Source organism: Lissotriton vulgaris, chromosome 1_1 (genome assembly GCF_964263255.1).
Source record: "Lissotriton vulgaris chromosome 1_1, aLisVul1.2, whole genome shotgun sequence".
In the NCBI taxonomy this organism is placed as follows: domain Eukaryota; kingdom Metazoa; phylum Chordata; class Amphibia; order Caudata; family Salamandridae; genus Lissotriton; species Lissotriton vulgaris.
The window spans coordinates 1,835,714,070-1,835,740,651 of NC_141685.1; the positions used below are offsets into that span (position 1 = coordinate 1,835,714,070).

Here is a 26,582-nt window from a genome sequence, read left to right on the forward strand (position 1 = left end):
TAAGTCTATTGGGCCTCTTAATCGCTGGGTTCAAGCTAGTTTGACTGATGGAAAGGGGCGACCATTCGGTCCCCCCGAACGTATGGCGGAGTGCCACGATCCCCCCGGGAAGCCATCTTGGGCGGGAGGCGAGTCTCGGCTGGTATGCCCGAAGCGGCGTAGCCGGGGCGCGCTTTTTCCCGCCCTGGAGTGGGCTGGCCTAGACACTGACGCGGCCGGCCACGCCCTTTGGGGCAGGCAGGGGCGGGTTTACGCCCGCCCTGAAGACGGATAAAAGGAGCAACAAGCCAGGAAAGCATCCTCTTGTTCCTGTGCTCTGAAGCTGCACCTCCTCGCTACACGTGAGCTCGAGACGGAACGAAGAGCCAATTTTGAGCGTGGTAATCTTTCTTTTTTATCTTACAGATACGCTGTCGGAGAATGCCTAAGAAAGTCGGAAAGCGAGTTACTACCGATCAGATGCTCCGTATGCTCATGAAAGAAGTAACTGATCTGAAGAAGCAGATGGCGGCTAAAGACGGGGAAGGGGGACCGAAACGACCTTTGGCGGGAGCAGCTCCCGGAGGAAAAGGCAAGAGGCCCAGAAGGGGGGCATCTGGGGGGGACATCCCGGTTCCCGATACCCCACTCGAGGAGCCAACTTCGGTGCCGAAGGAGGGGAATCCGATTCCCGTGGTGGTTACTCCCGTGTCCGGTGAGGACATGCCGCCTGAGTTAGCAGCACAATTGGCAGCGTGGTTGGGGAAAGATTGCAAGGGCGCCACGGCTGACGACGCACGGGTGCTGATGAAGCAGCTGCGGGAAACTAGGGAGGCGGCGAGGGCGCCATCGCCAGTTACCCCGCCGTCTCCGGCGGTGGATAAAGCAACAGGAGCAGGTCCAGCGGCGAATGCAGCTTCTGGTTCAGGTAAGCGGCCATTGCCGATTGCGAGGGAAGAGTCTGCACCTTCACGAAGGGAAAAGTTGGGTCAGCATGTCCCTCTGGCAATTAAGGAAAAGATGTGGGCGGATGAGTATGTGAACATATTTTCGTTGCTTACCGATCATTATGAGATGGAGCATGTTAAGAGCCAAAAGGAGCTCATGCATCCGAGTGTTTGGCGCGCAAAGATGGCCGCCTTTAAGGTTGACGAAAACATTGGCACTTGGGGCAGGGCATGGGGAATCTTTACCTCCATCATGGGCGAACGTAGGCCTGAGTTGCTGACCGAATTGCCTATTTATCAGTCGCGGATCATGGAATATTATGGATCATATGGGGGCAATCAGTGGTTCTGTTACGATAATATTTTTAGAAAAGCAAAAGAACATGACAAAAACTTGACTTGGGATTGTTACGACTCTGTTTCATGGTCAAAAATGGAGAGTACTGGTATGTTGAAGTTACCATTGGTAGGGAGTAGCAGGGGTGAATCCTCCCGCCAGTATGCTGGGACATCTTTTCGATCAAGTACAGGTAATGACTACCACTCGAAGCCGAACGGCAACACAGGTAAAAGGGGGATTTGTTGGAACTTTAACAGGGGTAAATGTACGAGGCCCCAGGGCTCATGCAAGTTTAGACATGAATGTGGAGGGTGTGGGCAGCCATCCCATCCTGAGTCCATGTGCAGAGCCAAAACGGGTGATAACGGCGGTAGGGGAGGCGCCAAACAGGTCTGAAATAGTCCGAGGGGCGCCTTTACCTACTCCGATTGATACCATGGCAATGATTCCTTGGCTCAGCGAATACCCGGATCATGTTTCCGCTGGGGTGTTGCGGAACGGGTTTTCATATGGTTTCCGCATCCCAGTGGGGGATTTTCAGGGTGTAGCAAAATGCAAAAACCAACTGTCGGTCTTGCAACATACGACCGTGGTACAGGAGAAGATTGGGAAGGAGGTTACTCGAGGTCGAGTCGCCGGTCCATTTGATGAGCCACCATGTGCTAACTTTGTTTGTTCCCCTTTGGGGGTGGTCCCTAAGAAGGACCCGGGTGAGTTCCGACTGATACATAATCTATCAGCCCCACGTGGTCTTTCCGTGAATGATGCGATAGACCCGGAAGTGTGTTCGGTGCGGTACGCATCTTTCGATGAGGCCGTCGCCATGTTGAATCGCCTAGGGCCCGGTGCGCTGTTGGCAAAATCAGATATTGAGTCAGCGTTCCGGTTGCTCCCGGTACACCCAGACGATCAGCGTCTCCTTGGTTTCATGTTTCAGGGTCACTATTACATGGATAGATGTATGCCGATGGGATGTTCTATATCTTGTGCCTATTTTGAAAAGTTCAGTTGTTTTCTGCAATGGGTCTTCACAAAGAGGACGGGTTTTCAACATGTTATGCATTACCTCGATGATTTTTTGTTTCTGGGGGCGGCCGGGGATCCAGAATGTGGACAGGCTTTGAATGAATTTTGTGTCTTAATGAAGCATTTTGGTGTGCCACTGGCGCCAGGTAAGACTGTGGGTCCCTCGACGTGCCTCGAGTTCCTGGGGATCGAGCTCGATTCAGAGGAAGGTTGTTTTCGATTACCAAGAGAAAAGGTGTTAAGATTCAGGGCTTCCCTGGAGACGTGTATTAGTGAGTCTAAAGTCAGATTGCATCAATTACAACAAGTGGTGGGCCAGCTGAATTTTGCCCTGAGAGTAATGCCGATGGCCCGCCCCTTTTCCCGCTCGATCGCTCAAGCCATGGTCGGGCTGAAGGAGGGTCATCATCGCACGAGGCTATCGGCAGAGGTTCGCTAGGACATGCGCATTTGGTTGGCATTTCTGGCGGAGTTCAATGGTCGAATTGTCTGGAATAAACCGCCGGTGTCCTCCGAAGAGCTGGGGCTGTGGACAGATTCGGCTGGGAGCATTGGTTTTGGTGCCATATTCGGCACACAATGGTCGGCTCAAAAATGGCCGTTATGGTGGCATGAGTGTGGGCTGACAAGTAACATTGCCTTTCTTGAACTTTTTCCCATTCTGGTGGCCCTGAAAACTTGGCCTGAGGGATTCAGAGATCACTCTGTGGTGTTTTGGTCTGATAACATGACCGTGGTTGAGTGTATCAATAACGAAACAAAACTACTTAGAGGAGGGTCTGAGGGCTGTTTTACGACTCTATACTGGATACATGCCCCAATCATACACCTATAACCACAAAAGGTATCCAGGAGTCAGTGTTTTGCTCGAGACTTACTACTATGTGACTTGAGCTGTGCAAGTTCAAGTGTAAACCGACATTCAGTATGCAACTAAGGGCAGGAGATATTCCCATCAGTAGCCGCTCTGTACCACCATTTTTTCATCATTTGGGGACTCCATACCCTGGAGTTAGTACACAGAACCGGTCACACTGTGAGTGGTGGGAGGACCGTGTGAGTATGAAGACCGATGTGAGTGGTGTCTTAGGAATGATGTCGGCAAAGTTTACACTTGAGGGAAGCAGTGCAGTGAGGGATGAGTGAAAGTGAGTAAAATTAGGTGGACTCGAGTAGAAAAATAATTTATTGGTTTCTCTCGGACCCCTAAGACTAAAAAATAGGTGCAAAAAGGTAGATTTAACAATATATCTACATGCAAGTGGTCAACATGTTTCTGCATTTATCAGGGGTGTTCCCTATGCATTCTTCAGGACCATGGTTTCGCTACTGCTTGCTAACATAAGTGAGAAATAAAAATTAAAATGGAAAATTTTCACCTGAAAAGCAGGTGTAGAATCTCCGCCACAGTCTAAAAACAAGTCACATAAGGAGAGACGAAAAGAGAAAAACAACATGGAATTATGGAATGCACTAACAACATTATGCTATTCTTGTGCTCACGTATATGCAAATATGCACGATCATAGTAACACTCACCCAATACTTGTGGGGAAGGCGCCTCACCTCACCTGGCAGGAGCTCAGGTAGAAAAGGAGCACTGCTCTGTTAGCAAAAGAACAATAACAGGGACATTCAACCGTGTCAGTAGGACTAAGCAAGAAAAAACTAGGTATGTAACAATATATTCGGTGTCAGACCGAGATAGCTACGAGTAACAGTAGGGGCCGTAGTAAGGTGTTCGATGCCCGTATTGTTGCTCGAAGAGGACTACATTAGGCACTCACCTCTCCGTCAGTGTCTCCAAACGTCCCTCTGGGCTCTTCTGGGGAGGCACCGAGCAAGGGAAATGGGCGGGTATATCTGTGGAGATTACTGCGCCAGTGTGATGCATGATGGGAGTTGTAGTTCCTCACTAGACGGTAAACAGTGGTTTGGTACTTTTTGGGAAGACTGTGTGTTGTTATAGTGACATCCATGGAATGGGTTCATTGAGACCATCTTTGTCACTATTAAGTTTGTACACCCATTTTTGTTCAATTTTGAATAGGAATTTACCGACATCTGGACAGTGATCGGGTATTATCGGTTGTTCCAAAATCGTCCATTGAAATTCGCTCGGCCCATGTCCTTTCTCTAAAAAGTGTGCTGTTAGGCGAGTAGCTTGTTTTCGACAGCGGACTGTGCTTTTGTGTTCTCCAATTCTGATTTTTGTTTTGCGAGTTGTCATGCCGACGTACCTCTTTGAGCAAGGGCACGTGATCATGTAGATCGTGTTTTCGCTATTACAGTTGGTGAACCTGCGCTGCTGCCAGGGGCGCGATGTTCCAATGTCAACACTGGTGGTTCTCGTGGTTTGAGGGCATGCTGAGCAGTTGCCACAGGGGTGATGTCCTTGCACAGGTGGCATATCCCATAATGTTCCGATTTGTCGGGGTGTTCTATTTTTTGGTCTGGTATGGACCAGATGGTCTCTTATGTTTGGTCCTCTCTTGAATGCAAAAAGGGGTGGTGGTAGAGTGTCTCCACTGGTGTTCAGAATGGACCAGTGTTTCGTAATGATCTTCCGAACTTCATTGGACCTTGTATGAAACGTGTTCACGAAAGTCATCCTCTGGGTCTTCTCTTTCTGAGTGGGAACCTCCAAAAGGGCCTCTCTGTTATTATTGGAGGCTCTTTTTTTGGACTGGCGGATAATCCTCGCCGGATACTTCTTCTCTCGCAGGAAAGTGGAGAGTGTCCCAGAATGTTTCTCGAATGATTCTTTAGTTGAGCAGTTCCTTTTCAATCTGAGAAATTGTCCAAATGGTAAATTTTCTCTTAAGGACCTCGGGTGGCAACTTTCAAAATTGAGCAACGAATTGCGTGCCATCGGTTTCCTGTACAGTTCTGTATTGAGCCCTTCTTCTGTGACTACAATTAGGAGGTCAAGGAATGGCAATTCCCTCTTACTGCATTCCACAGTGAATTTCAGAAACTGATTACAGTTGTTTAACCAACCGTGGAATTCCTGAAGGCTGGTCTCAGTTCCTCTCCATATCACAAGGATATCGTCTATGTATCGCTTCCAAAGTCGGAGCGATACATAGTAAGGATTGTCCTGATGCAGGATTTTGGTTTGTTCTAAAGTATGGACGTACAGATTCGCCAAGCTTGGCGCAAAAACACTGCCCATGCTGGTGCCAGACGTCTGGAGGTAGATGGTGTCCTCAAATTTGAAGTAGTTTTCCTTCATTGCTAGTTCTGCCAACTCCATAATGAATGAGACCGGAGTGATTGTTTGCAGGTCTCTTTGTTGAAGGATGTTGCCCACTACTTCCAAGGTTTCGGTTTGGGGGATGGATGTATATAGGGACTCTACATCAAAGGATACTAGTAGGTCCAAGCTTGGGTCAAATTCTATAGTTGGTAGGAGTCGAAGTACATCTTTTGTATCCTTCAGATAGGTTGGCATTTCCTTCACAATGGGATTAAGGAAAAAATCAACAAAGGTTGATAGAGGCTCCAGTATGGACCCAATTCCAGAGATGATGGGTCTACCCGGTGGTGGTCTTTGGGGTTTGTGCACCTTTGGCAGGCAATAAAAATAAGGGATTGTGGGATGAGAGGTGCACAGAAATTGTCCTTTTTGTGGGGTAATCCATCCTTGTGATGTGGCCTCCTCGACCAGGTGGTTGATTTTATTTTTCAATCTCTCGGTTGGATCTTCTTTTAGAAGTCGATAGGATCTGTGGTCCTGTAACTGTCTCAAACATTCCTCTCTGTAGGTGTCTCTGTCTAAGATGACAATACCTCCGCCTTTGTCTGCAGGCTTAATTATGATGGAATCGTTGGTCGTAAGTGCTTGCAGAGCTAGTTTCTCTTTATTTGGTAAGTTGACATAAGATCTTGGTTTCTTGGTTTTGAACAGTAGGTCAATGTCGGTTTCTACTGCCTCCTCGAAGGTTTGGACCCTTGTTGGTAATCCAATGGTAGTGGGATTGAAGGTGGAGGGTCTCTTCAAACCAGTGTTGGCAACAGATCCAATGTTATCACCTGGATTTTGTTTTGCAAAAAAGTAGTGCAGTCTCACCTTTCTAAAAAGTTTTGAGATCTCGATTTGAGTATTGAACTGGTCCCCTTCGTGAGTGGCCACAAAACCAAGCCCACGATTAAGGAGATTCTCTTCATCAATGGAGAGGACATGGGAGCTCAAATTGATCACGAGGCTGGGTGGTCGGTTGTCCCGCTCGTTCCGGCTCCCTCTTGTGGTATCCTCTTGCCACTCCTCAGGTCCATGGCCATGAGGAGTGGCAAGAGGATACCACAAGAGGGAGCCGGAACGAGCGGGACAACCGACCACCCAGCCTCGTGATCAATTTGAGCTCCCATGTCCTCTCCATTGATGAAGAGAATCTCCTTAATCGTGGGCTTGGTTTTGTGGCCACTCACGAAGGGGACCAGTTCAATACTCAAATCGAGATCTCAAAACTTTTTAGAAAGGTGAGACTGCACTACTTTTTTGCAAAACAAAATCCAGGTGATAACATTGGATCTGTTGCCAACACTGGTTTGAAGAGACCCTCCACCTTCAATCCCACTACCATTGGATTACCAACAAGGGTCCAAACCTTCGAGGAGGCAGTAGAAACCGACATTGACCTACTGTTCAAAACCAAGAAACCAAGATCTTATGTCAACTTACCAAATAAAGAGAAACTAGCTCTGCAAGCACTTACGACCAACGATTCCATCATAATTAAGCCTGCAGACAAAGGCGGAGGTATTGTCATCTTAGACAGAGACACCTACAGAGAGGAATGTTTGAGACAGTTACAGGACCACAGATCCTATCGACTTCTAAAAGAAGATCCAACCGAGAGATTGAAAAATAAAATCAACCACCTGGTCGAGGAGGCCACATCACAAGGATGGATTACCCCACAAGAAGGACAATTTCTGTGCACCTCTCATCCCACAATCCCTTATTTTTATTGCCTGCCAAAGGTGCACAAACCCCAAAGACCACCACCGGGTAGACCCATCATCTCTGGAATTGGGTCCATACTGGAGCCTCTATCAACCTTTGTTGATTTTTTCCTTAATCCCATTGTGAAGGAAATGCCAACCTATCTGAAGGATACAAAAGATGTACTTCGACTCCTACCAACTATAGAATTTGACCCAAGCTTGGACCTACTAGTATCCTTTGATGTAGAGTCCCTATATACATCCATCCCCCAAACCGAAACCTTGGAAGTAGTGGGCAACATCCTTCAACAAAGAGACCTGCAAACAATCACTCCGGTCTCATTCATTATGGAGTTGGCAGAACTAGCAATGAAGGAAAACTACTTCAAATTTGAGGACACCATCTACCTCCAGACGTCTGGCACCAGCATGGGCAGTGTTTTTGCGCCAAGCTTGGCGAATCTGTACGTCCATACTTTAGAACAAACCAAAATCCTGCATCAGGACAATCCTTACTATGTATCGCTCCGACTTTGGAAGCGATACATAGACGATATCCTTGTGATATGGAGAGGAACTGAGACCAGCCTTCAGGAATTCCACGGTTGGTTAAACAACTGTAATCAGTTTCTGAAATTCACTGTGGAATGCAGTAAGAGGGAATTGCCATTCCTTGACCTCCTAATTGTAGTCACAGAAGAAGGGCTCAATACAGAACTGTACAGGAAACCGATGGCACGCAATTCGTTGCTCAATTTTGAAAGTTGCCACCCGAGGTCCTTAAGAGAAAATTTACCATTTGGACAATTTCTCAGATTGAAAAGGAACTGCTCAACTAAAGAATCATTCGAGAAACATTCTGGGACACTCTCCACTTTCCTGCGAGAGAAGAAGTATCCGGCGAGGATTATCCGCCAGTCCAAAAAAAGAGAGCCTCCAATAATAACAGAGAGGCCCTTTTGGAGGTTCCCACTCAGAAAGAGAAGACCCAGAGGATGACTTTCGTGAACACGTTTCATACAAGGTCCAATGAAGTTCGGAAGATCATTACGAAACACTGGTCCATTCTGAACACCAGTGGAGACACTCTACCACCACCCCTTTTTGCATTCAAGAGAGGACCAAACATAAGAGACCATCTGGTCCATACCAGACCGAAAAATAGAACACCCCGACAAATCGGAACATTATGGGATATGCCACCTGTGCAAGGACATCACCCCTGTGGCAACTGCTCAGCATGCCCTCAAACCACGAGAACCACCAGTGTTGACATTGGAACATCGCGCCCCTGGCAGCAGCGCAGGTTCACCAACTGTAATAGCGAAAACACGATCTACATGATCACGTGCCCTTGCTCAAAGAGGTACGTCGGCATGACAACTCGCAAAACAAAAATCAGAATTGGAGAACACAAAAGCACAGTCCGCTGTCGAAAACAAGCTACTCGCCTAACAGCACACTTTTTAGAGAAAGGACATGGGCCGAGCGAATTTCAATGGACGATTTTGGAACAACCGATAATACCCGATCACTGTCCAGATGTCGGTAAATTCCTATTCAAAATTGAACAAAAATGGGTGTACAAACTTAATAGTGACAAAGATGGTCTCAATGAACCCATTCCATGGATGTCACTATAACAACACACAGTCTTCCCAAAAAGTACCAAACCACTGTTTACCGTCTAGTGAGGAACTACAACTCCCATCATGCATCACACTCGCGCAGTAATCTCCACAGATATACCCGCCCATTTCCCTTGCTCGGTGCCTCCCCAGAAGAGCCCAGAGGGACGTTTGGAGACACTGACGGAGAGGTGAGTGCCTAATGTAGTCCTCTTCGAGCAACAATACGGGCATCGAACACCTTACTACGGCCCCTACTGTTACTCGTAGCTATCTCGGTCTGACACCGAATATATTGTTACATACCTAGTTTTTTCTTGCTTAGTCCTACTGACACGGTTGAATGTCCCTGTTATTGTTCTTTTGCTAACAGAGCAGTGCTCCTTTTCTACCTGAGCTCCTGCCAGGTGAGGTGAGGCGCCTTCCCCACAAGTATTGGGTGAGTGTTACTATGATCGTGCATATTTGCATATACGTGAGCACAAGAATAGCATAATGTTGTTAGTGCATTCCATAATTCCATGTTGTTTTTCTCTTTTCGTCTCTCCTTATGTGACTTGTTTTTAGACTGTGGCGGAGATTCTACACCTGCTTTTCAGGTGAAAATTTTCCATTTTAATTTTTATTTCTCACTTATGTTAGCAAGCAGTAGCGAAACCATGGTCCTGAAGAATGCATAGGGAACACCCCTGATAAATGCAGAAACATGTTGACCACTTGCATGTAGATATATTGTTAAATCTACCTTTTTGCACCTATTTTTTAGTCTTAGGGGTCCGAGAGAAACCAATAAATTATTTTTCTACTCGAGTCCACCTAATTTTACTCACTTTCACTCATCCCTCACTGCACTGCTTCCCTCAAGTGTAAACTTTGCCGACATCATTCCTAAGACACCACTCACATCGGTCTTCATACTCACACGGTCCTCCCACCACTCACAGTGTGACCGGTTCTGTGTACTAACTCCAGGGTATGGAGTCCCCAAATGATGAAAAAATGGTGGTACAGAGCGGCTACTGATGGGAATATCTCCTGCCCTTAGTTGCATACTGAATGTCGGTTTACACTTGAACTTGCACAGCTCAAGTCACATAGTAGTAAGTCTCGAGCAAAACACTGACTCCTGGATACCTTTTGTGGTTATGAGTGTATCAATAGCCAGGCAGCACGATGCAAATGGATTCTGAGATTGCTCAAGGAAATTGTGTTATTGTGTATGCAATTGAACGTGCTATTTAGGGCAAGACATGTACCGGGGGTAATGAATCAAGCGGCTGATGCACTTTCTCGTTTTCGTATGCAGGCCTTCTGGGGTTTTCTGCCCACAGCGGACCCGGTGGCGGCACCCTTTCCCGAAGCTCTCTGGTCTCTCGGTGCCCCGAACTACAGAACCTCGTGGGAGAGAGTCTAGCACCCAGGACAAGGAAGGCATATGAAGGGGCGTTCCGATCCTATTGGGCCTTTTTGGGGACTGCTAGGGGAGAGCTTTGGGGCCAGGAAGAGCTAGTAATAAAATTTCTGCTCTCTTTACATCAGGCAGGCAAATCAGTGGCTAGGCCCAGAGGCATCGGGCCGCCATTTCCTTTATGGCAAGGGCTCATGGGATCCAGGACCCGACTGCGTCTTTTGTTGTGCAAAAAGCGCTACGTGGGTGGCAACGCCTTGAGGGTCGCAGAGTAGATGAAAGGCGCTCGATAGGTCTGGATAGGTTGGCTTTGTTGTTATCTGTACTTCCTGCGATGTGTTCATCCCAGTACGAATCAGTGTTATTCCGAGCCGCTTTTATGCTAGCATTCCATGGGGCTATGCGGGTAAGCGAACTAGTGGCAAAGAACAAGCAGGATACCATGGGGGGACTGTGCCGAGAGCACGTTCAGGTCAAGGGGGAGACAATGACTGTCTCGTTTATCAGGTCCAAGACCGATCAGGGTGCGATTGGGGACGGAATAATCATACAAAGGATTCCCGGGTCTTCCATGTGCCCTGTGATGTGCGTAGAGGAATATTTAACGCAAAGGGTGTCATCATGAGGGGGGACCTTGTTGAGACACGCTGACGCCACCCCACTGACGAGGTTTCAGTTTCAGCGGGTGCTTGCGATGTCGATTTCGGCCGCGGGCTTGAACCCCGGCGAGTTTGGGACCCATTCCTTTCGGATAGGGGCTGCTACGGAGGCTACAGCCAGGGGTCTGAATGTTGAACAAGTAAAACGTGTGGGACGTTGGTCCTCAAACTGTTATAAGAGGTATGTGCGGTTGCACATGTTGTGAAGCTGTAATGATGTACTCACGCTTCTTGTTTTTGTTTGGTTTTCAGTTGCGCAAGCCTACGAGGCGGGGCGGACTGTGCAGTCGACCCGACACCGGGGGGCCAGCGGTCAGACATCACCGGCTGTGAAAAAGGAGGTGTGGGTCGTGGGCCACTCATACGTGAGGCGTGCCGGGGACGTATTCAAAGCAGGTGACATGATTCACGTGGCTGGGGAATACGGGTACAGTGTGTCCTTCTACGGAAAGGGCGGGCTCTGTATTGACCAGTTTCGATCATTTTTTGAGGGTCTGTTAGGGCGGACGAGGTCACCGCCGTCTGTAGTCATAGTACATCTTGGGGGCAATGATTTGGTGACCACTGGTAGACGACTTCTTCTTGAGGCAATGCTTTCCACGGTAAGTTGGTTGGCAAGAAGAGTTCCAGGGTGCACAATTGCATGGTCCCATATGATCCCACGAAAAGTGTGGCGGGGGGCTATTTCGGTTCCTGCTCTGAACCATTCAGTAAGGAAAATTAATAATAAAGTGAGTAGATTGTTCTGTTCAGGTACACTGCATTCTATTTCGCATGGTTGTATTAAAGGGGACAGTATGTATTTGGGGGATGGAGTTCATTTATCCCGGATGGGGAACGAATTACTCATAGGAGACCTGATAGCTTGGCTAAAGACTTTATGACATGACCTTTAGGCAGGAGTGTTGTGGGGGGGTCCGGATAGCCGGTCAACTATCCGGCCTGTGGCGGTAAGGTCATGATCGGTGAGCAGTAATTGGAAGATCCCTATGGGTGGGCGTCACCCATTACGGATGGGAGCGCTCGAGGGAGGTGGCCATTGGCCCCTCAACGGGGAGGCGGACCCTTCTAAGGATGGGCCGCCGAAAGGAAAGGAAAGGCGGTCAAGGCCCCTTCCTGGGTAGGAGGGGCTACAGCCCCCTCCTGGGGAATTTCCCGGGGCCTGGACATCTGCGACGGCAGATGTGGTAAGTTGTGTGGGGTTTGGGAGGGGGTCTACGCTACCTTCTAGATACCTCACACGAGTCCTCGGACGACCTTTAAATGGCGTCGAGTTTATTGGGGCCCCCGTCAAGTCAAGGGAAATTGGTAAATGCACTTGAGGTACACCTCTGTGCGGTCGCCCCTCACAAGTGGGGGGGATATGTCTGGTTTAGGGATCTTGACACCGGTTACGACCTTGCCGTTGGCCCTTAAACGTTAGGATGTACAATTTCAAGTTAAATGTTTTGTAGGATGTTAGTTCGGCTAGGAGAACCTTTGTATTAGAGAATATGTTAAGGTTAGCCAAACTTCGCAATGTGGAAATGAAATTGTACATTAATATGAAACTGTTATTTTAATGTTTTATTTTGTTTCATATTTTAATAAATACGGCCGGGAGGGTCACTCCCTCCCGTCTTCCAAAAGTTCAGAACCGTTTCCGGTATCCCATTCTTGGGGGATTGTGTTGAGAGGGGGTGGCGGGTATCTCAGCCATATGGAAAGGGGCGACCATTCGGTCCCCCCGAACGTATGGCGGAGTGCCACGATCCCCCCGGGAAGCCATCTTGGGCGGGAGGCGAGTCTCGGCTGGTATGCCCGAAGCGGCGTAGCCGGGGCGCGCTTTTTCCCGCCCTGGAGTGGGCTGGCCTAGACACTGACGCGGCCGGCCACGCCCTTTGGGGCAGGCAGGGGCGGGTTTACGCCCGCCCTGAAGACGGATAAAAGGAGCAACAAGCCAAGAAAGCATCCTCTTGTTCCTGTGCTCTGAAGCTGCACCTCCTCGCTACACGTGAGCTCGAGACGGAACGAAGAGCCAATTTTGACCCACCCACCAGCCCCTGAGGACAGCAAGTGGTTTTGAATAAAGTTTGATGTGGTAACACTATTTTTTGCAGGTTGTGATGACTATCGTGATAACTTTGAATATGCAATAAAGAATGGTCAAATCGTATTATGTTTTGCAAATAAAGTAATTATGCACTAGTGTTGATCAGTAATCATGCCTTTTGATAAGTTGTAATTATTACTGTCTTTTAGTAGTTTAGTGATTTAGTAATTTAGTTAGAATTGTCGTATTTATTTTGGTCGGGCGGTAAGGTCATGATCGGTGAGCAGTAATTGGAAGATCCCTATGGGTGGGCGTCACCCATTACGGATGGGAGCGCTCGAGGGAGGTGGCCATTGGCCCCTCAACGGGGAGGCGGACCCTTCTAAGGATGGGCCGCCGAAAGGAAAGGAAAGGCGGTCAAGGCCCCTTCCTGGGTAGGAGGGGCTACAGCCCCCTCCTGGGGAATTTCCCAGGGCCTGGACATCTGCGACGGCAGATGTGGTAAGTTGTGTGGGGTTTGGGAGGGGGTCTACGCTACCTTCTAGATACCTCACACGAGTCCTCGGACGACCTTTAAATGGCGTCGAGTTTATTGGGGCCCCCGTCAAGTCAAGGGAAATTGGTAAATGCACTTGAGGTACACCTCTGTGCGGTCGCCCCTCACAAGTGGGGGGGATATGTCTGGTTTAGGGATCTTGACACCGGTTACGACCTTGCCGTTGGCCCTTAAACGTTAGGATGTACAATTTCAAGTTAAATGTTTTGTAGGATGTTAGTTCGGCTAGGAGAACCTTTGTATTAGAGAATATGTTAAGGTTAGCCAAACTTCGCAATGTGGAAATGAAATTGTACATTAATATGAAACTGTTATTTTAATGTTTTATTTTGTTTCATATTTTAATAAATACGGCCGGGAGGGTCACTCCCTCCCGTCTTCCAAAAGTTCAGAACCGTTTCCGGTATCCCATTCTTGGGGGATTGTGTTGAGAGGGGGTGGCGGGTATCTCAGCCATATGAGTGGTGATACCCCAAAATTGGTCCCAGGATGCCTGTTTATGGGCCAGGGGCACATGGCCTGGCAGTTTGGCTGGACTGTTCCCATGGGGAGCAGGTTCAAGAATGATTTGCAAATGGCTGGGCCCAAATTGGGGATGGCATGGTGAGCAAAAGAACAATGGATTTAAATAAGATCTCTTTACTTGGGGTTAGGGGTTGACATTTTCAGCACTCCATCAGTCATCTTGTTGGTTTGCTATGTTCACCTTAAGTGGCCAACAGGTACATGCATCATTGCGGCCGTTTGCGATTCCTTAAATGAGAAAATGAAGGAATCGCAATTAAGAAATCGCAAACGGCAATGCATTAAAAAATCGCAATTTATTTAGCGATTCCTTATAATTCCTTAATTGCGATTCACACTTTGCGAATCGCAAGTAAGGAATCCCTTCCCATTGATTTCTATGGGCCAAAAGGCCCATTGGAATGAATGGGAAGATAATCTCAATTTGCGAATCGCAATTTGCTAATCGCAAATTGAGATTGCGATTTCAAGGGTGCAGGGGTGTCCAAAGGACACCCTGTTGCACCCCTGAAATCAATCTATGCACATATGTTGTGCACACACATGCCCTAAGGGCATGTGTGTGCACAACATGACAGTTAGAAAAATGCCCAAAATTGCATTTTTAAGATTTTTCGCAAATTACCATGAGGTCCAACCTCATGGTAATTTGCTCTCCTTAATTGCGAAATCGCAATTTTTAAATGTTTCTTGCATTGCATTTAAGGAATCGCAAAATGCGATTCCTTAAATGCAATCGCAATTTGAAAATTCGCAAATATTTGTGAATTCTTAAATTGCGAGGGCCTTGAACCTTCATGCATTCCAAAAGAGGATTTTGCGATCGCAAACGGCCGATTTATGCGATTCACACCGTTTGCGATCGCAAAATCCTTTGATGCATGTACCTGCAAGTGTTTACCCAGAAGTGGGTCCCTAGTTCGTTGTTCACTGGATTCAGGTAAGCCTGACTGATGAGGGGTGATACCCCAAAGCCTGTTCTAGGATGCTGGTTTGCTGTCTAGGGAGGACATGGCCTGGCAGTTCGGGCTGGACTGTTCCAATTGGGAGTAGGGTCAAAACCTATTTGCTTATGGCTAGGTCCAAACGGGGCCGTCACTGTGAGCAAAAGAACAACAGATTTAACCCAGATCTCTTGACTGGGGGTGAGTGGTTGAAATGTTTTAGCACCTGGCTCAACATCTTGTTCTCTTTGTTAAATTTTCCCTAAATGGTCAAAGGTGTGGCCAGACGTGGGTCTCTTAATCGCTGTGCCACTGGATTCAAGCTGGCCTGGCAGTGATATCCAGATACTGGTCCCAGGATGCCTATTTCTGGTCCAGGGAGACCTAAACTAGAAGTTCAACTTGACTGTTCCCTTGGGGAGCAGGGTCAAGAATGATATGCATATAGCTGGTTCCAAATTGCAGTGGTGAGCAAAAGAATTATGGATTTATCCCAGATCTCTTGACTGGGGGTGAGTGGTTGAAATTTTCAGCACTTAGGGGCAGATGCATCAACAAAACATTTTACAATTTCGAAATTGCGAATCCTTGTGATTCACAATTAGAAAATCGCAAAACGAAATGCATGAAAGTGTGTATAACACTTTCTGCGATTCCTTGGGGATCACAAATTACTTACCTCATGAATATTATTGAGGTAGGTTGCAATTTGCAACCCCATTGGAATCGCAAAAATCACGGGGATGGTGGCCTGCTGGGGTGAGTAGACCACCATGTCCGTGATTGCTTATAAATAAGGCAATCTTTTTTTGTAAAGCAGTCCATTTTCCTTTAAAGGAAAATGGGATGCTTTACAAAAGAGAAAATGAAAACCTTTCCGTTCATTTTCTAAGAGCAGGCAGTGGTCTTAGAAAATGCATTTACAGACATTCACAAAGGGGAAGGGGTTCCTTGGAGACCCCTTCCCATTTGAAAATTGGTTGCCACCTACTTGAAGTAGGTGGTAAAATGCAAATGTTTTGCGACCGCATTTTGGTCCCATAACATTCATGTATTTTGATGCGATTTGTTATTAGGAAGGGTAGCCCTAAACACGCCCCTTCCTAATAGCGAATCACAAATCCATTTTGCGATTCGGTAACAGGTTACTGAATTGCAAAATAGGGTTTGCTTCATCAGGAGAGCATTTTTTTGCATTCGCAAATGCAAATTCTGCTAATCAGCTGTTTGCGAAGGCAAAAAATGCTTGATGCATCTGGCCCTTAGTCCATCATCTTGTTCTCTTTGTTACGTTTGTCCTAAATGGTAATGGTATGCCCAGAAGTGGGTCTGTTGATTGCTATGCCACCGGATTCAAGCTAGCCTGGCAGTGATACCCGAAACTGGTCCAAGGATGCCTGTTTCCGGTCCAGGGAGACGAGGCCTGATAGTTCAGCTGGACTGTTCCCATGGGGAGCAGGGTCAAGAATGATGTGCATATGGCTGGTTCCAAGTGGCATAGTGAGCAAAAGATCAATGGATTTAACCCAGATCTCTTGACTTGGGGTGAGTGGTTGACATTTTCGTCAGGGCCAGATGCATCATCAAACAATTTTGCGATTTCCTAATTACAAATCCTTGTGATTTGCAAATAAAAAATCGCAAAATGGAATGCATGAAAGTGTGTTTAACGCTTTCTGCGTTTCCGAGGGGATCGCAAATGACCTACCTCATGGATATTAATGAGGTAGGTTGCAATTTACGAAGCTAAAACATGCTTGATGCATCTAGCCCTTAGTCCTTCATCTTGTTCTCTTCGTTAAGTTTGCCCTAAATGGTCATGGTATGCCCTGATGTGGGTCCCTTGTTTACTGTGCCCCTGGATTCAAACTAGCCTGGGTGATGAGGGCTGATGCCCTGTTATGTTATGTTATGTTATCACAATTTCTATAGCACGCTACTACCCTTAGGTGTCTAGGTGTCTGTAACCAGTCTCAGAATGCTTGTTTGCGGTCCTGGGAGGACCTGGCCTGGCAGTTCGGGCTGGACTCTTCCCAAGTGGAGCAGGTTCAAGACTGATATGTATATGACTGGTCCCAAACTGGGGTGGCATGGTGAGCGAAAGAATGATGTATTTAACGTAGAACTCGAGACTAGGGGTGAGTGGTTGAAAATCGTCAGCACTCCGCCCAACATCTTGTTGTGTTTGCTTGTTGATTTGTTCAGTGGGTGTTGAATGTGCTTGGGGCACTCATATAACTATCACATTCATGTTTTACTCCAATAGTTCTCTCCCGCCATACTCCCAAATGATGGAGAAATACACCCAACACCTCAAAATCGCAATTCAAAGATTGAGCAACAATGATAAGAATCAAAAGGGACAGGCAAACAATATTAGACAAATTCAGTACAATATATGGTATGAATAACATAGAAGACATAGTATCTTAGCTTCATGGGTTTATTGCATGCTTGTGTAACCTCTGTAAAGCTTTAGCCAACACATGTTTCATAGTTTGGGGGAAATATCCCTAAAACTTCATCAAGACATAAAAAAAATGAAAATAAACACTGTTGCTTTATTGTAAATATGCTGTGTACATACAAGCAATCATAGTTCCTATACATGATACAAGCAACAAGCCATGTCTGCCCTGTGTGGTAAGGATTAAAGTAATCGACTTGAAAACCCATGCATAGAACATATGTTATCTATTGAAATGTTAACAGAATCAGCTTACATATACATTTCATGTTTAAGAATTTGGGTGCATTACTTTTGCCATTTTACACGCATGTTGTGAGGAGAAGAACCCACAATCTATGTCATGCGTTTTTTGGATACTAAATAAATGACATAATAAAACATTCAATAAACAATTATATTAGAGTCTTCCTTATAGCCTTATTTGCTATGTCACCTTAAGTGGCCAAGGGTATGCCCAAACGAGGGTCCCTTGCTCGCTGTGCCACTGGATTCAAGCTAACCTGGCTTATGAGGGTTGATACCCTGACACCGGTACCAGGATGGTTGTTTCCGGTCCGGAGAGGACCTGGCCTGGTAGTTCAGGCTGGATTGTTTCCATGGGGAGCAGGTTCAAGACTCTTTGCATATGACTGGTCAAATGCACTACTGCATGCATTGTTACTGAAAAGTAAGTAGTACTAGAATGCAACAGTACAGGGCTGCAGCGTTTTCACATGCCTATCTCTGCACTCAGAGAAACACTTCTTACATTAAATTAGGTTTAAAAAATAGCCGAAGTAAAACCTATAGAATGGCTGTAGGGATCAATTTAGAAGCAGAGAGAGATCCAAGAAATGCAGTCACACTCATAGAAAAAAACAATGGATACTGTATCGGTATGTTGTTGTAGTTGTCCTGTTGAATTTGGTAAGTAAGTTGCATGCAGCAAACAATTCCTCTTATTAGCGGCACTCCTCCATTCCAGCTGATGCTTCGTCCATCTATGTTGGTGACCAGAAGACACCCTGTCCACTGCCTGCCAGGCGGATGCTGAATTGCGGCTCGCTAATATGAAGCCTGACTCCATCCATTTTTTTCCCCATTGCACAGACTGAAACCCGGCCTATAATTATTGAACGAAAAACAGGAAGTGATATTACAACACCACTGATAAATAAATATAAGGTATGTACGCTGTGTAGTGCAAAAAGTCACACTTTGATTTTCCTAATAGACAGTACAATATTTTTGAAAGTGCGTAATCTGTCTGAGTCACCTTTTGAAGGATAAATAAGTATGGGCAAATTAATTTAGCGGATCTTTCCCCTCAAGCTAGGTGTACTGTAAACTGTGTTTTAGAACAAAATTAGACCTTCCCAGCTGTGCTCCCACCCAGACCCTTACTAAAGCCAGTCGCAAAAATGTAGAAGACCCCCAATCAGATCTCAAAAAACGAGGCCTAGCAGAAAACTGGTGACAAAAAGTACTTTGAAAGTAAAAGTAGGCCCAAAAACCCCCTTACCCACCGTGGATTGTATTCAAACCACTTGCAAGCAAGCAAAAGTATCTATAGTCAGCATCGCTCCAAGACTCGAAAACCCCCCCACCCAAACACATGCAATAGAAATACTGCTAACCCTAACGAGCCCTAAGTTAAGAATAGTGGCAAAGGCTTTGTTTAACTATGCCAAATTCCCCCTTTCCCACCATGGATTTTCTTCAAATGACTTGCAACCAAAATTACACATTCTCACGAGTGCTCTAAGACCCCAGAACTCAGTTGCAAAAATCTAGAACACCCCGAAACACATGCAATCCTGCTGCCTAACGAACCCTAGGTTACAAAAAGTGCCAAAAGGCTTTTCCTTATGGATTTTGTCCAAACCACTTCTATCCGGTATTAGACCGTCCCAGGAATGCCCCAAGACCCGCCAACCCACCCGCAAAAAAGAACAACACCCCCAAACAGCCAAAAAGGAAAATCTCATACTTACAATATTTCGCGGCCTTCGGTCCAAACGCGCTGTGCAGCTAGGTCATAACTCCCGTTTTCCACCACGGATTTCCTGAAAAGCAAATGCACTCAAGATTAGACTGTCCCAGCAGTGCTCCCAGACCCCAAAACTCACCCACAAACACCTGGAACCCCCACAAAGAGCACCTCAAAGGCAAGCAAGTCAGCAAAAACGCAAAAAAATTCCGCCTCCAATTTGGTCCAAACCACTTTTATCCGGTATTAGAGCTTCCCAGCAATGGCCCCAGAGCCGTCAACCCAGGAGAAAACTAGTAGAAGACCCCCAAACAGCCAAAAAGCAAAAGTACAAAAATGGGAACTTAGTCATTTTCTGGCCAATTTCCAAAATTACTCTGCGCGCGCTCTGCAGCTAGGCCCTAACTCCCCTCTGCCACAATGGATTTGCTTCAAACCTCTTGCAAACTAAAGTATCCATAGCCAGCAGTGCTCCCAGACCCCGAAACTCACCCACAAACACCACGAAGCCCCCCAAACAGGCCCCCGAAAACGCTACATTGAGCAAAATGTCAGAAATAGCAAAACAAAATTCTGCATGGATTTTGTCCAAACCACTTCTATCCGGTATTAGACCTTCCCAGGAATGCCCCAAGACCCGCCAACCCACCCGCAAAAAAGCACAACACCCCCAAACAGCCAAAAAGGAAAACTCATACTTACAATATTTCTCGGCCTTCGGTCCAAACGCGCTGTGCAGTTAGGTCATAACTCCTGTTTTCCACCACGGATTTCCTGAAAAGCAAATGTCCCAGCAGTGCTCCCAGAACCCAAAACTCACCCAGAAACACCCGGAACCCCCCCAAAGAGCACCTCAAAGGCAAGCAAGTCAGCAAAAACGCAAAAAAAATTCTGCCTCAGATTTGGTCCAAACCACTTTTATCCGGTATTAGAGCTTCCCAGCAATGGCCCCAGAGCGGTCAACTCACCCGCAAAGAAGTAGAACACCCCCACAAGTGCTGAGTCTTTCTTCATTGGGCGTATTCCAGCCCTCTGCTTTGAGGGAAATAGGAGTCTGGAGGAGGAGGATAGAGGAGCATGTTCTTCTGAACTTAGGAACCTGAGGAATGCAGACTGCGGCACCTTCAAATCAATAAGCAAACAAGTGAAAACAGTTCTGCTGATGGGCTTGTTTTTGTGATTAGGTGATTAAAGTTTGAATTAAATTAACTGTGCAAAACAATGAAAGACAGACACACAGAAATAAAAGAGAATAAGGACGAAAAAGAACGTTATTGATTCATTGTCTCATTTTCAGGGCTAGGTGTCAGGGAATAAGAATAAGAGTTCGTCATCATACTCTGCGAATTCAGGCAGGGTGAGGTTAGTGTCACTGAACAGAGAAAAAATTCCCTCATCTACGTTGCTGTCCTCCTCGTCTTCATGCGGTGTGCTTTCTCGTACTTTGTAACCTGGTGGTATGAGGTGCTGATTCATCTTGATCATTGTTAACCTCTCCACATTTTTGGGTGAAAGGCGGCTCCGTTTGGGAGTTACAATGCCACCAGCAGCACTGAAAACACGTTCAGAAGACACACTTGCGAGTGGGCAAGACAAGTAGTTTATAGCCAGGTTGGAGAGCTGTGGCCACAATTCTTTTTTCCCATGCCAATACGCCAATGGGTCAGCATTAACATAGACCTCTGTTGAGTCATTCAGATAGTCCTGCACCATCGACTCAAGGTCCTCCAAGGTTCCTCCACTTTGCTTACTTTTTGCTACAACCTTTTGAGAACCAAACCCAAGCTAAGTTAGCCAATCCTCTTAAGCATCCAATGTTACTGTTGTGTCTGGTGCAGATGATTTGGTTGCCGGTGTCTTTAACGGCTGAGCCACAGGTGCAGAAGTGGATTGTTTTGACTGGGGATGGCCTGCCGATGCTGATGCTGATGTACTGCCTTTTCCTTTAATGAGCTGCCATTCTCTTTCAAACCTCTTCGCTCACAAGGCTAGCCAACATTTGTACTTTGTAACATCTTCATCAGCAAAAGGAAAGAATGCTCGGCCTGCCAGCGCCTTTTTGTAGCGTGGATCCAGAATAGTAGCACAAATGTAATGCTGTTCTGAGTGGATCATTTTAAGACTTTCATCACCACGTAGGCGCTCTAATAATTTCTCCACCAAAACAAAAGGGTCTTGGTTTTTTTCATCTTTTTGAAACACAGAAGACACCTCCTTCAGTTGGTGCTCCAGCATGCACAACAATGGGATAGCTTTTCCCAAATTACAGTCCTCCTTGCTGACTGCACGCGTGAAGACCTCAAAAAGACGAAGCATGTCTGTCAGGCTTTTAACTAGGTCCCATTGCACCGCATCCATCCTCAGGTCCTTCTGAGCTGTACCCTGTTTTAAGAAATAGTGATCGAGTACCGTATACTGCTCATACAGACGCTCAAGCATGTAGAAGGTTGAGTTCCAACGTGTTGGCTCCTCCTGGATGAGTGCTTTCACTGGCATTCGACGTTCATGTAGCAGGCTCCTCAGATGCTTCCGGGCCTTAAAAGAATGGCTGAAATGGTTGCACATTTTTCGGCAGGTGGCCACTACCTCACACGCTGGACTGTCTTCATCACTCAAGGATTTTTTAACAACCAGGTTTATACAGTGCGCCAAACACGGCACTCTGAAATAGTCACCCAGCTCCATGGCCTTAACTACATTGGTGCCATTATCCGTGGAAACATAACCAATCTGGCGTTTTTTTGGGGACAGCCAGTGAAAGACATTTGTCTTAATCTCATCCAAAATGTTTTGTGCTGTGTGATGTTTCTCCAAGCCAAACAAGGCTAGTGTTGCATGTTTCCGAGCAGCTTTAAAAACTTGGCCCGGGTCAACACCTGCGTTTATCTTTGCTTTAACCCCTGAAAAAGAGACACAGTGTGCAGTGATGCACATGTAATCAGCGCCTGCGCCACTGGTCCACATGTCTGTTGTCAGATGTATAGTGTGAACAGCACTCTTCTGCAAAGCTGCCGCAATCACCTCCAGCACATCTTCTTGTAGTGCTGGAACCGCAACTATGGCAAAATAGAACCGGCTAGGTACCTTCCATTTAGGGCAGAGCGTTGCCACTTATTCTAGAAAACCAACCCCTTCTATAAAAGAAAAAGGGAGAAGGTCCATAGCTAGCATTTTAGCCAGCTTAGTGTTATACAGACGTGTCAGTGGGTGGTTGCGTTCATATGGCGCTTCTGAAAACAACATGTTTCTAATGTTAACCTGGACCAAGCATTTACGGGATGATGATGATGACTTCTTCGACCCAGTTACGCTCGCTGATGAACTTTTTCGCATTGGTGTCTCACTCTCTTCCACACTCTTAGTGTGGCTCACATGGGGTGTGCTGCTGACAGGGGTACTGGGTGTAAGTGAAGTGTTTGACAAGTATTCTTCCTCCTCGCCATCATCAGATGAAACATCAACATTTTCTTGACGTGCTTTTCGGGATTCCTTGATCGCCTTTAGGTGCACAAACCATTGGACAGAGTGCTGTCTCTTAAGATGACCTCTCTGGCCTCCGGTACCATAGTTGGTACCAAACTTACCACGACTAACTGCAAGCTTACAAATGCTACAAATGGCGAAGTTTTCCCTTTTTGGGCAAACACTAAAGAAGTCCCAAGCTGGGGACTTGAATTGTCTGTGGGGGCCGGAGAAGGCGGCGATACTGGTGGTGGTGGTCATGCTGCTAATGCCAGATGAAGTGGAGGATGTGGATTGCCAAACTTTAGTACGTTGTGCACTTTCGTCACCACTAATTGAGGTCGAGGTGGATGGAGGTCCCTTCTGGCGAGGAAGAAATATGAAAGCGGTACGTGTTGGTGTACTAGTTAACTCCAATGATTGTTGTGTTTACATTGCCTCCTCGTCGACATCATCATCACGCTCAGCAGCTTCTCGGGCTAGGGTCAAAATGTCTGTTTGCTGCATGCCCGCTGGGGCTGCAGTGACCTTTATGATGACTGGGTTGTCGTCGTGAGAGCCTTCATCAGCAGCAGTATCCGCCATTTCTTGTTGAGCCTCATCACACTCCATAACTATGAGACTTTGGACGACCTTCCTTTTACGCTTAAGTACCTTTGTCAGATCATGGTGTGCCTCAATCTCAGAAGGCAGTGGTGCTGGTTCCCAATTGTGATCGGTATCATCAGAAGGAGGTGGGCTTGAAGAAGATGTAGACACCACCCTTGATCTCTTCCTTGCTAGGGGTGTCGAAGACAATGAATGATCATCAGGAGGAGTGGCTTCCTCAAATGATACCTCGCCTTGATTGTCGATTTCCTGATGTGCCCCTACTTCGGGAGGAACAAATATTGTGGGCACTTGTGACCCTCCATGCACCTCTGCTTGCGCATCTCCTTGCGCTGCCTCTCCTTCCACTTGTACTTGGGCTTGTACTTGCACATGTGGTTGTTGTTGCGGCTGTGGTTGTTCAACACTCGTCAGATGAGTTACAACAACCTGTGTTGATTGAGGGACATTGCTGCTACTTTCTTGCGATGAGCCAACATCACTGGTCGATGGTGATTGAACAAGTACACTGGCTGCTTCTGCAGCACTCAATGGCTTGGACTTAAGTTGGCGAACTTGGCGTGGTGGTGGTGGTGGCACTGAGCCCAATGGAGCGGGGGTGCTGCTCCCAGATTGGTCCCCAGCAGATCCCACTGCTGCTGCAGGCGTACTTTTTTTTTTACTCCCAAAAAATGTGGCGGGCGGCACACCAGTCTCCTTGGTAACTTGCTTCTTCTGCTCCTTACTGGCAACTTTCTTGCTAGAGGAGCAACGGGGAACTTTTTTTGGGGCCATCTTCTTCAGAGCAGGTTAGAACAGCAGGCCGCAGTTGCATGAGTTGCAGAGTTGTCTGTGGCCAGACGTGAAGTCGCGTGACGTTATGCTGCACACACACACCGCTGCAGGACTTCTTCCTGGCACTGGTGGTTCTCCTGAGTCTTGTGCACCTAAAAGCAATGGAAGACAGAGGAACATCTGTTCAGTTATACACCCCAAAAAAACGAAAATCACAGAAAAATCAGCACAATCCCAAGCCATCCAGCCCCTCCTTGATGTTTAAATTCAAGACACTCCACAGAAAGACTAGGCCCATGCAACACTCACTACCCCTGGGCATAAAGGTTGAAAGCTAGGCAAAATGGTTGCAGACCTAAGAACACTGCCTGCATTCAAAATGGCCCCCTGCCTCCCAGCACATGGGCAGGGCCTGCCTGTAGCAGCACTCAAAATGGCCCCCACCCACATGGCCTGTCCCCATGAACACCCCAAAAAATCAAAAAACACCGAAAAATCAGCACAATCCCATGCCATCCATGCCCTCCATGATGTATAAATTCAAGACACCCCACAGAAAGACTAGGCCCAATCACCACTCACTACCCCTGTTGAAAAGGTCACAACAACAGCCCAAAAAAAACTAAAATCACAGAAAAATCAGCACAATCCCAAGCCATCCAGGCCCTCCATGATGTTTAAATTTAAGACACCCCACAGAAAGACTAGGCCCATGCATCACTCACTACCCCTGGGCATGAAGGTTGAAAGCTAGGCAAAATGGTTGCAGACCTAAGAACACTGCCTGCATTCAAAATGGCCCCCTGCCTCCAAGCAAATGGCCAGGGCCTGCCTGTAGCAGCACTCAAAATGGCCCCCACCCACATGGCCTGTCCCCATGAACTCCCCAAAAAATCGAAAAACACAGAAAAATCAGCACAATCCCATGCCATCCATGCCCTCCATGATGTTTAAATTCAAGACACCCCACATAAAGACTAGGCCCATGCACCACTCACTACCCCTGGTGAAAAGGCCACAACAACAGCCCAAAAAAACAAAAATCACAGAAAAATCAGCACAATCCCAAGCCATCCAGGCCCTCCATGATGTTTAAATTCAAGACACCCCACAGAAAGACTAGGCCCATGCATCACTCACTACCCCTGGGCATAAAGGTTGAAAGCTAGGCAAAATGGTTGCAGACCTAAGAACACTGCCTGCATTCAAAATGGCCCCCTGACTCCCAGCACATGGCCAGGGCCTGTCTGTAGCAGCACTCAAAGTGGCCCCCACCCACATGGCCTGTCCCCATGAGCAGCCCAAAAAATCGAAAAACACAGAAAAACCAGCACAATCCCATGCCATCCATGCCCTCCATGATGTTTAAATTCAAGACACCCCACGGAAAGACTAGGCCCATGCACGACTCACTACCCCTGGTGAAAAGGCCACAACAACAGCCCAGAAAAACAAATATCACAGAAAAATCAGCACAATCCCAAGCCATCCAGGCCCTCCATGATGTTTAAATTCAAGACACCCCACAGAAAGACTAGGCCCATGCATCACTCACTACCCCTGGGCATAAAGGTTGAAAGCTATGGCAAAATGGTTGCTGACCTAAGAACACTGCCAGCATTCAAAATGGCCCCCTGCCTCCCAGCACATGGCCAGGGCCTGCCTGTAGCAGCACTCAAAATGGCCCCCACCCACATGGCCTGTCCCCATGAACACCCCAAAAAATCGAAAAACACAGAAAAATCAGCACAATCCCATACCATCCATGCCATCCATGATGTATAAATTCAAGACACCCCACAGAAAGACTAGGCTCATGCACCACTCACTACCCCTGGTGAAAAGGCCACAACAACAGCCCAAAAAACGAAAATCACAGAAAAATCAGAAAAATCCCAAGCCATCCAGGCCCTCCATGATGTTTAAATTCAAGACACCCCACAGAAAAACTAGGCCAATGCAACACTTACTACCCCTGGGCATAAAGGTTGAAAGCTAGGCAAAATGGTTGCAGACCTAAGAACACTGCCTGCATTCAAAATGGCCCCCTGCCTCCCAGCACATGGCCCGGGCCTGCCTGTAGCAGCACTCAAAATGCCCCCCACCCACATGGCCTGTCCCCATGAACACCCCAAAAATCGAAAAACACAGAAAAATCAGCACAATCCCATGCCATCCATGCCCTCCATGATGTTTAAATTCAAGACACCCCACAGAAAGACTAGGCCCATGCACCACTCACTACCCCTGGGGAAAAGGCCAAAACAACAGCCCAAAAAAAGGAAAATCACAGAAAAATCAGCA

At 47.0% G+C, this 26,582-nt stretch overlaps 1 pseudogene; it reads right to left on the reverse strand.

Annotated features, from left to right (window-relative positions):
* Positions 1 to 24,278, reverse strand: part of LOC147751299 (uncharacterized) — a 48,851-nt pseudogene extending 24,573 nt beyond the window's left edge.
* Between the last annotated feature and the right edge of the window lie 2,304 nt (positions 24,279 to 26,582).